Below are 8,953 nucleotides of genomic sequence, written 5' to 3' on the forward strand. Positions count from 1 at the left end.
TTAAACTGTCGTGCAAAGTTTGTTTGGATCGTGTTGACGTGGTCTAAAGAACTGGAAAGGGCGTTGCTGAATAAACGTTAGTCTTTGAGATGTTGTAGGACTTCAGTTGTTTAGTTGCTATTTTGTACGACATTTACTTGCATTGTTTTAGTTTAAGTATTGTAGTTCATTATCAAATAAAAAAAGCTGTTCAACGCTATCTTTATCAAAATACACATACAGACACTTAAGTTGCATATCTTTGTGCCAATATCCTATATATCCTATAGTGAAAACCTCCTTACTAGTTACTAGCTTATCATGTATATTTTTCTAGGCATTTAATACAAACAACCAAAAAACCCTCGTATATATTTGCTAATTATCTTATAAATAAACCCTCTCTCCTCTTATTGTATATAGTTATTATATTGTTAATTATTTTTATGTAGGAGAATGGTTTCTTGGTTTTGGTTTTGTTGGTAATTTATGTTCCTAGGTATGGAATGATGTATAAGCTAAAATCTTTTATAGAATTTTTTCGGTAGGTAACTGTAAAAATCTAACTCAAAATATAAGGTTTAGCTTGTTCTTTCAAGCTTGATAGGAGAATTTCCTTTTTAATATTCAGAGTAGGATACTAACATTATTAAGGTATCTGGTATTTACTTGGAGAAAGCTTGTGAGCAGTTTAAAATGTTTTGTAATCATATACAAGTTTTGGAGTACCAAATCAATATTGCTAATTTGAAAGTCCAGGCTGGAAGATTAATTTGTATGTGTTTTCTTTTCAGCACATCAAGCTCCCTGTGTTCTGGATGCCAGAATTTCATGGGAAAAGGTTTAAATAATGGACCCCAGAATTTTGTTCCAGGAAATTGTGCGAAGCGGTTGATCCAGTATCACCAGTTGCATCTTAATGCTAATGTAAAACTTCAAGTTTTTTGAGTTGGTCTTCATCAGCATAGGGCACATTTACTCATTGTATTCATGATTTTATTTATTACAGGCTACCATAGAGTCCCAGAGGGAACTTGTTTCATATTTTTTTGCACCCAGTGCCAAAAGGAGATGGTGCTTCTCACAATGCAAGAATCGCCCTAAACAGGCTGCTCTTTTTGCTCCGGTTGGTGCTATTAAATTTTACCTGTATATTGATTAAAGCAAAAATGATAAAAGAAATTAAGAATTGTTATAGTAAACATGTAGACAAACGCTACCATTATATTCGAGAATGTGTTGAGAGAAATTGGTGGAGGCTGTCTATCAAAATTTGTGTGTCGTTCACGATGGTCAGATTTGCGTTGTTAAGGTTAGGCTTACAAATCTGATGGTAATGTAATTTGTGCCAAAATTTTGCTGCAGTCAGGCTAAAACTTTTATAATTTAATGTGTGGGACTTTTGTATTCGCAATATTGAGTAATTTATATCTGGCAATACCTTGCTACCTCACGTGATACACTGACCGTACTTAATCACATCAAGCCTCAAAGTATATTGTTTTATGAGTGCACTATATATATATAAAATAAAAAAGGAAACTGAATGTTATCCTTTCCAGGTTGACAGGCTTCGGTTTTTGTCCTGCGAATATAAGCATACCGTTGAGAATGATTCATCCTACTTGCAATCTAGTACATCAAAAAGATATTCTGATGCGTAAGTATTCTTCATATTTCCTACAGTATAAATTAGCTCAATCTATTTTATGATGGCCATTGAGCCATCTTGGTCTTCTATGTTAGTTATTAATAATTTTTATATATACATATATAATTGGATGTGAATTTAGGTACACAACCCAAATAAAGCAGAAATTTGGTTTGTGCACCGAGCTTTTTAATTGTGTTACAATTGAATTGCTTTCTTTTTTCTGTTTGTATAATTTCATGTGAGATAGTGTTACTTTCCAAGTCAACATAATGTATGAATCACTAGTAACATTCACCATCCAAAAACTCCTGATCACTTTTAATATGATCTTCCCAGCTGGTTCATATAAGTTGTGTCTTAACGTTTATGAATCATAGTACAGGGATGGATTATATATGATGTGTCCTAACCTTTATGAACTGCAGTATAGGAATGAATAATTTTTTCTTTACGATCTGAACTTTTTCGAATCTTGTATTTCAATCTCTGTAATTACAGCCAACAGGATTGTGTATATTACTCGGGCCCTTCATTTTACCTTCAAGTACCCGTGTTGGACACTCGATAATTGGACATGTACACTCGGATTTGGACACTTATTTTACAATAAAAACATGTATATTTTTCAAAATATGTGGAGTCCGTATCCATGTCGAACACTTCTTGCTGAGTCCGAGTAAATGCATTGATTCCTGCAGATATTTTTTACAGGAGGGTCCCAAGTTAAATTATAATTGTACATAAGTTTTTCTATTCTTAACTCGTACAATTATCATCTTCAACTGATGTTTGGTATGAAAATGTTAACATTCACTATTAAATTAGTAATAACATAGAGATATGATGTGCCTATTGACCACCTTAACTTTAGTTGAAAACCTGAAGTACCCAACCTAAACAAAGAAACACCTCAAGATATATAAATCGTTTATTTCTGCCGGGCTTGGAAACTCTCCCCAGCTCCCGCCTCCCCTCCCCCCCCCAAAGGAAAAAAGAAGATCCACCTTTGAGCAAAGAACACAGTATCATTATGTCACCTGAAATAAGATGGATTACATCCTTAGCTCCATTCTAAGGTTGATATGTAGTCAATAAGATCGTGCTATAAATGTTATCTCCAATTTTTTCACAAAGTGGCTGGACTTGCCAATTAGTGTAATAATGTGGCCTTTGTATAAGCGAACAGACATATCTTTTCTCCTAAAAGCCCTACAACTATAATCCAAAAATATTCTAAAGATATGGCCAACATCAATCAATTATTAAAATATATTTGAATTAAATAATGTATCATAATTCTAACAAGTGTGTTTTATGGATGTTGGTTTGTAGGAAAGGGAACCCATCATCATTAGAGCAGCACCTTCACCGTGGCAAGATCAAAATTTTGTTAAATCATAATTATCCGTACAATCTCTGACTACTTTGTGCAACCAAATGTTCTTTTCTGTAATTTTTGGTTTCACCCAGAAGTACAAAGCTCTATTCTTTCATGCTAACTAAAGTCTATCACAGGTGTCATGTATTTAAATACAGGAAGAGTTGATGACATCCATTTGCATGTATAGAAGGATTTCACACCAAACACTTTATCTGCTGTCAAATTTTCAGGTTAGCAGAAGAAGCTTACAATTTTCAAAGCGTCTTGAACTTGCCCTTGATGTAGGGTTTACAAGAAGATACGTGCGATGTACGGAGGTATTATGATTTTAGGGATAATTAAGTTTTTACAAGAATTCTCTTCTTTTTGCAGCTTATTTAACAAACATATTTCTTTTGTACAAATAGTCTTTATATTTATTTTCTCAAAATCCTCAATTATTTATCTGATCAAATCTCGGCTCTTTATCTGAATTTATAAATGCATCAAATAAACAGACTGCAAAACTTGTGATGCTTTGAAGTACTATGTTCAGTTTACTTTTAAATTTATAATCTATTCTAGTTTATTTGCAACACTTCACTTTTGAAATCATATTAATTTTTCTGTAGCACTTTGCATTAAAAAAGTTTTATACTTATAACTTGTGTGTTTATAACATGAGGGGTACCTAATTGTTATTATGGTATTATCAAATAAATACAAAAACTACCTCGGTCGGCTAAAGATGAAACTAAGAACAACTGGCAAGGTCTTCTTAGTATGCTAAAATTGTTGCAACCATGTTGATGGTGAATTGGAGTAATGTATTTACATAATTGTTAATCCTTGTTATCTTTCTCCATTGTATAGATGTCAGAAGTGGTCAACTTAAGGTGGGACTTGATTCATCACAATTATGCAGCAGGGATGAATTCAAGAAGTAAGTTTAATTTATTATTTATTTTTCTTTGTCTTTTGTTACCTTGCTTTTGAGCTTTCTTCTTCAGGTTTTGTTTTAAGCCTTCAAATTCTATTTATAATGAAAAACTGGACATATTTATCACAGAACCAAACTAATTCCTTAATCTGATTCAGTAGCTAGACGATAATTGTTGCAAGTCCGTTGTTCTATATTTGTGCCTATTGAGTATTGACATAGTTGACTGGGATACACATGTGTATGGATCTATATAGATGGACTTATCCTTAGAGGTTTATTAGTTAAGGTTTTAATAATATTCAAAATAATCAAGGCAGGTTGTTTATCATAGCCATTCCTTAGGAATTAGTATATTATATTAAGTGCAGAAACTAAGCATTCATTTACGAAGGTCTGTCCTGCTTGCAAATTTTTTGTGAAGCTATTTGTGTAAGACACACACATGGTCACATGCTCACAACCAACATTTACCATAATGTGTAACTACTTGAAACAAATGACGTATGAATAATATTTTAATCAGTGATATGTATATGAAAGATGTGTCAAGTTTTCACAAATAGAGCTAAAATTGTTGATTTAATTTTTTTAATTAAAATGATGTAGGACAACTCTAGTTATGATGGATATATAAACTAAAAATGATAACCATGATAGAATTTAGGCGGATGAACAGCTAGCATAACAGCCGTTATCCCAAGGGTTTCCCAACAACAAAATGCAGAAGAGACCCAATTTAGGATTCAAAGATATTCGAGTAAGTTTGGAAAAAGATTTCTAATGTATTTTGGAGTTCTAGCTCGAATTCTCTATACTTGAGGCATGTTGGTTTGTTGTGTACTTCCTAGCAACCCTAATGATTTTTGTATTAATTTCAATAGGTGCTCTCAACTTGCATTTGAATCATAATAATAAGAATAATATATTACTTAAGTAATGAATAGGAAAATAAATAATAATCAAATTATCAGAGGATTATTTCAAATAAAAATTTATAAATATTGGGGAAATGTTATGATCGGTAGCTATACTGGTAGGCGCAAAAGAAAAGAGAAGTAAAAAGGAGAAGGCATCTCGTTACTTCACCCTGTTTGTGGTCAATGACTTTTACATATGTTCCCGTGTTTCAGCTAGTCCGGCCATACTTGGTAGTTCGAGCAGTGAAGATGGGGAGGCCTAATATGCACACATAGTAAAGTAGCCCACTGGCGCAATATGGAAGATAACCGTAAATTTAGCACCAAATGGGGACATAACTTGTACATGTTCTTCATCTCGGACATCATACATCAGCAATTTGACTTGGTGTTTATGTTGAAGAACATCAAAGTATTTTTTCAATAGTTTTTTCCCCTGTTCCCCTATTTCTATGTGAAAGCATCTTCTGTTCAGCTGGAAGTTCAATATTAAGACGAAATATGTTTTTTGTGGTTACAGTGTGGTTTGTATTTTTGCATCAAATAGCTTGCCTGTTGTTATTTAATTTTTTTGTTTTTTTACATCATGCTGCTACTAATCATGACCTAGCTAAGCATAATATTTCAAAATACTACTAGCACCAAAAGTGATATAAATGCAGCCGAAGGTTCTGAGTTCACTTATAATATGTTCTGTGGCTGTGTTCTGTTGTGCTGCACATTTTGGTATGCATATTGAAGCCTGTTCTTTGCTTATATGCATTTTGACGCTTGTTCTTTGGTTTGTGGTTTACTACCAATTTCTTTGGTCGTACTTTTCCACACATATATTCACTAGCTAAGGGGATATTTGTAGGTGGTGCCAATAGAACGATGATATTTTTTTTGTCCCATCATGGCATTTCTGGCGTGTTTGTTATTCCGAATTGGAACTCAGAAAGCAGCTCAAAAAATAAAGAAGGGGATGTAAACTCTTAATTAAGTCAGCGGAGGGAATATTTCAAAATCATTCATGTTTTCATTATTTAACCTAAATATGTGTTCTCACAATAAATTTGTCCATTTCGAAAGGAAGTGTGGTAATTTATAGAAAAATTTTACCATGCAAAACCTAAAAAATTGTTGGGCATTCATATTTCATTAGTAGGTGGTGTTTTTTAAATTCTCGGTTTTACTCCTAGATTCAGGAGTTCAGTTCTCTCGTGGCTACGTACGTGTCAAAGAAGGCTAGACAGAGATGTGCTAGAACCCACACGTACTTCATACTCTTCCTTGTAAGCATTACCACACATTGTTTACGGAGTGGGATTCTGATGTTTCTCCAGACATGGTACTGAATTCCCAAATCTGAGTTAATCATTTTGGATTTGGTGGCGCCTTTCATTCTTTAGAGGATCGGAATCTAGTGCAGTTGAGTCCAGGTGATGGTTGTGGTGATTTTCTAATTCTAGTTCAGTGTGTAATATTACAGTGTAGTTTATTTGATATCAATCTGGAACCTACCATAGAAGTTAAAGAGAGATTAGTAGATATGTTGAAGTTTTACTGGTTAAAATATCTCTGAGCCGACACATCATTTCTTTGGAAGCAGGACAACTTAGAAGAAGGGTTAATTTTCATTTGATTATATGTACTTGGAACGTTTATAATCAATATAATATGTATCATCTGCAGGTGCAAGAGAGAGCATTAGGTGTGATTATTCATTCTGAACAATGTAATCAAGTTATTGCTGGGATTAAGCTGTAGCTCGACGAAGTCCAAGGCAGTAGGTAGATAGCAAATATGGGATTATAACTCTTCCTTATAGTGGCTAACTCTCCCCTTTTTAGGTCCTGGATCGCCCTCTCCTATGAGATTTTCTAATCCCAATGATCTCGAGATGAGGTGGCCGAGTCCGGTTTACCAAGTCTGCATTGACATTGCCTTCTTTCTTGTATCTTGTAGACTGCTCAGCCTAAGGCTAAAATATTAGATGTGCTATAAAAGAAGAAAGTCAATTACCTGGGTGAACCATATGGCCCCCAAAAGAATCGCTGTAATGGCTTCAACCTGGACAGATAAATACTTTAAGTCGCTATCTATCCGAAGAACCTAGGTGCCCTACCTATTTATTGCAAAGTAGCTGTCAGAGTCTTGTATGCTTTTAGTAGCTTGTGTCACTGGGTCCGTGGGGAAACCCCTAGGAATTCACATCAGAAACATAGTAAAGTAATAACACAAGGAGAATTAGTAGGAAAATTGAATATCACTTAAATAAGTATTTTAATAATTTTTGATGTTATTTTATTATAAAGACTAATAATAAGTATGGGTTGGTAGTACAGATAAAATTCTAATTATTTATTATTAATGATGGTGAGATGTGCACTCTAGTTTGTTTGGTGGTGCATAATATAACAATGTATGTAGAAGATAAAATAAAAAATATTAATTTTTGTCATACTATATATTTTATTAATGATTGAAGATGTTTTCATTAAGTCACTACATAGGCTTTTATTTGTGGAATGAAATTGCTAGTTTACAAACAACCATTTAACTCTATTAGAAGGATGCCTTTTTAGATGATGGGCTCAAAAAAAAATTCATGCAGGCTGGGCCCTAAAAATAAATAATATCATACTTATGTGGATTTAAAATTTGTTTAACAAACCCACCAAGTGGTATCAAATATTTAGTTCAACACTCCATAATAATCTCTCATATCGCTCCAGTACCTGTCTTGGATAGGCAAGTGGGCTACCCCTGATGGGCTAAAGGCCGAGGTATGTGGGGCTTGGAGTATGAGAGTGGGGATTAAGCAGATTGTTGGGAGTTGCCTCAGTTGTCATACTAATTTTCATACTGATATATGATATTTTCATTAGTATCAATTTGTATGATAAACTCCAACTATTTCCACTAGTAATGTCTAGTAAATATATAAATAAGTTGTATATTACAAATATGATTCTACCATAAGTATAATTGACAGAGATACACAATATATGGTATACATTGTCCCTTTTACACAGGGTTTTATCTCATATAACTTCTCTCATCTAACTCTTCATTATTAGTAATATGCAAATTAATTTTTTTATTTTCAAATTTTTATTTTTAGTATGAGTATACTTTTTAAATTTGTATTATGAGTTATAAAAATCTTTTACGATTTATCACTTTAAAAAATATCTAATAAAATAAATATTAACCAATTATATATTTTTTTTAATTATATAACGGATATCTAATATATATAATTTATTTTATAAACCTATAGTCTAAACTATGTTGACGCGTAATTTGGATATTTATTTTTCAATCACATTATTAAACTAATCAAAACTAAAATTTGATATGTCATATTTATTATTTTTTTACATTTTATTTAGGATGTTTATTGTTAATTAGTTTATAATAAAAATAACAACGGTGCACTTATAATATGTTCGAAAGTTTAAAAAGTGGAACCAAACACTAACTTTCAAAATAATTGTGAAATTTTCACTATGAAATAAAAAATAAATAAAGATATACAACATTAAGAATTTGAAAAAAATCTTAATAAAATTAGTAATTATATAGGAAATTTTTCTATAAAAAGAGTGTTATCTTTTCACAAACCCTATAGAGACTCAAATTTACAATAAACACTGATGAACATATTCGAAGATGAAGAAGACAATAAAGAAAACCACCCTCCACTCCGTATACAGAATGTAAATCAAGATTGGCACGGTATATTTCTTTACTCATCTTGAAAAAATAAATAATCATAGTTAATTTTTTTCTAATTAATTGTTTTCTACAGGTATTTCAAGGGGATTGGTTATGATACATCAGTACATGATAAAAATTAGAGTGAGAGAGGTTGGGTGTAGATGATTCTACCATTACATGCCATCTCTAAACGCGGTGTGTGGTTATAATTCATTTTCTTATTATTCTATTATATTGATGACATGATTAATAGACAATACTAATTTACATTTTTTAGTAATATTGAATGACAAATAGTTTGAGTAAGGACATCTAACTTTCATGATGCATATGCCATTAATTATACTTAAAAATAATTAAATGATATAGTTTATGTGTTTAGAAACTTGAGATTT

The 8,953-nt window shown here is 32.2% G+C and overlaps 1 long non-coding RNA gene across 1 annotated transcript; it reads left to right on the top strand.

Annotated features, from left to right (window-relative positions):
* Positions 1 to 3,073: 3,073 nt before the first annotated feature.
* On the top strand, positions 3,074 to 5,345 carry LOC141702392 (uncharacterized). Its single transcript, XR_012567085.1, has 3 exons — positions 3,074 to 3,331; positions 3,867 to 3,936; positions 5,067 to 5,345. It is a non-coding gene; the product is annotated as an uncharacterized LOC141702392 (long non-coding RNA).
* Positions 5,346 to 8,953: the final 3,608 nt, after the last annotated feature.

Source organism: Apium graveolens, unplaced genomic scaffold (genome assembly GCF_009905375.1).
Source record: "Apium graveolens cultivar Ventura unplaced genomic scaffold, ASM990537v1 ctg4982, whole genome shotgun sequence".
NCBI lineage: Eukaryota > Viridiplantae > Streptophyta > Magnoliopsida > Apiales > Apiaceae > Apium > Apium graveolens.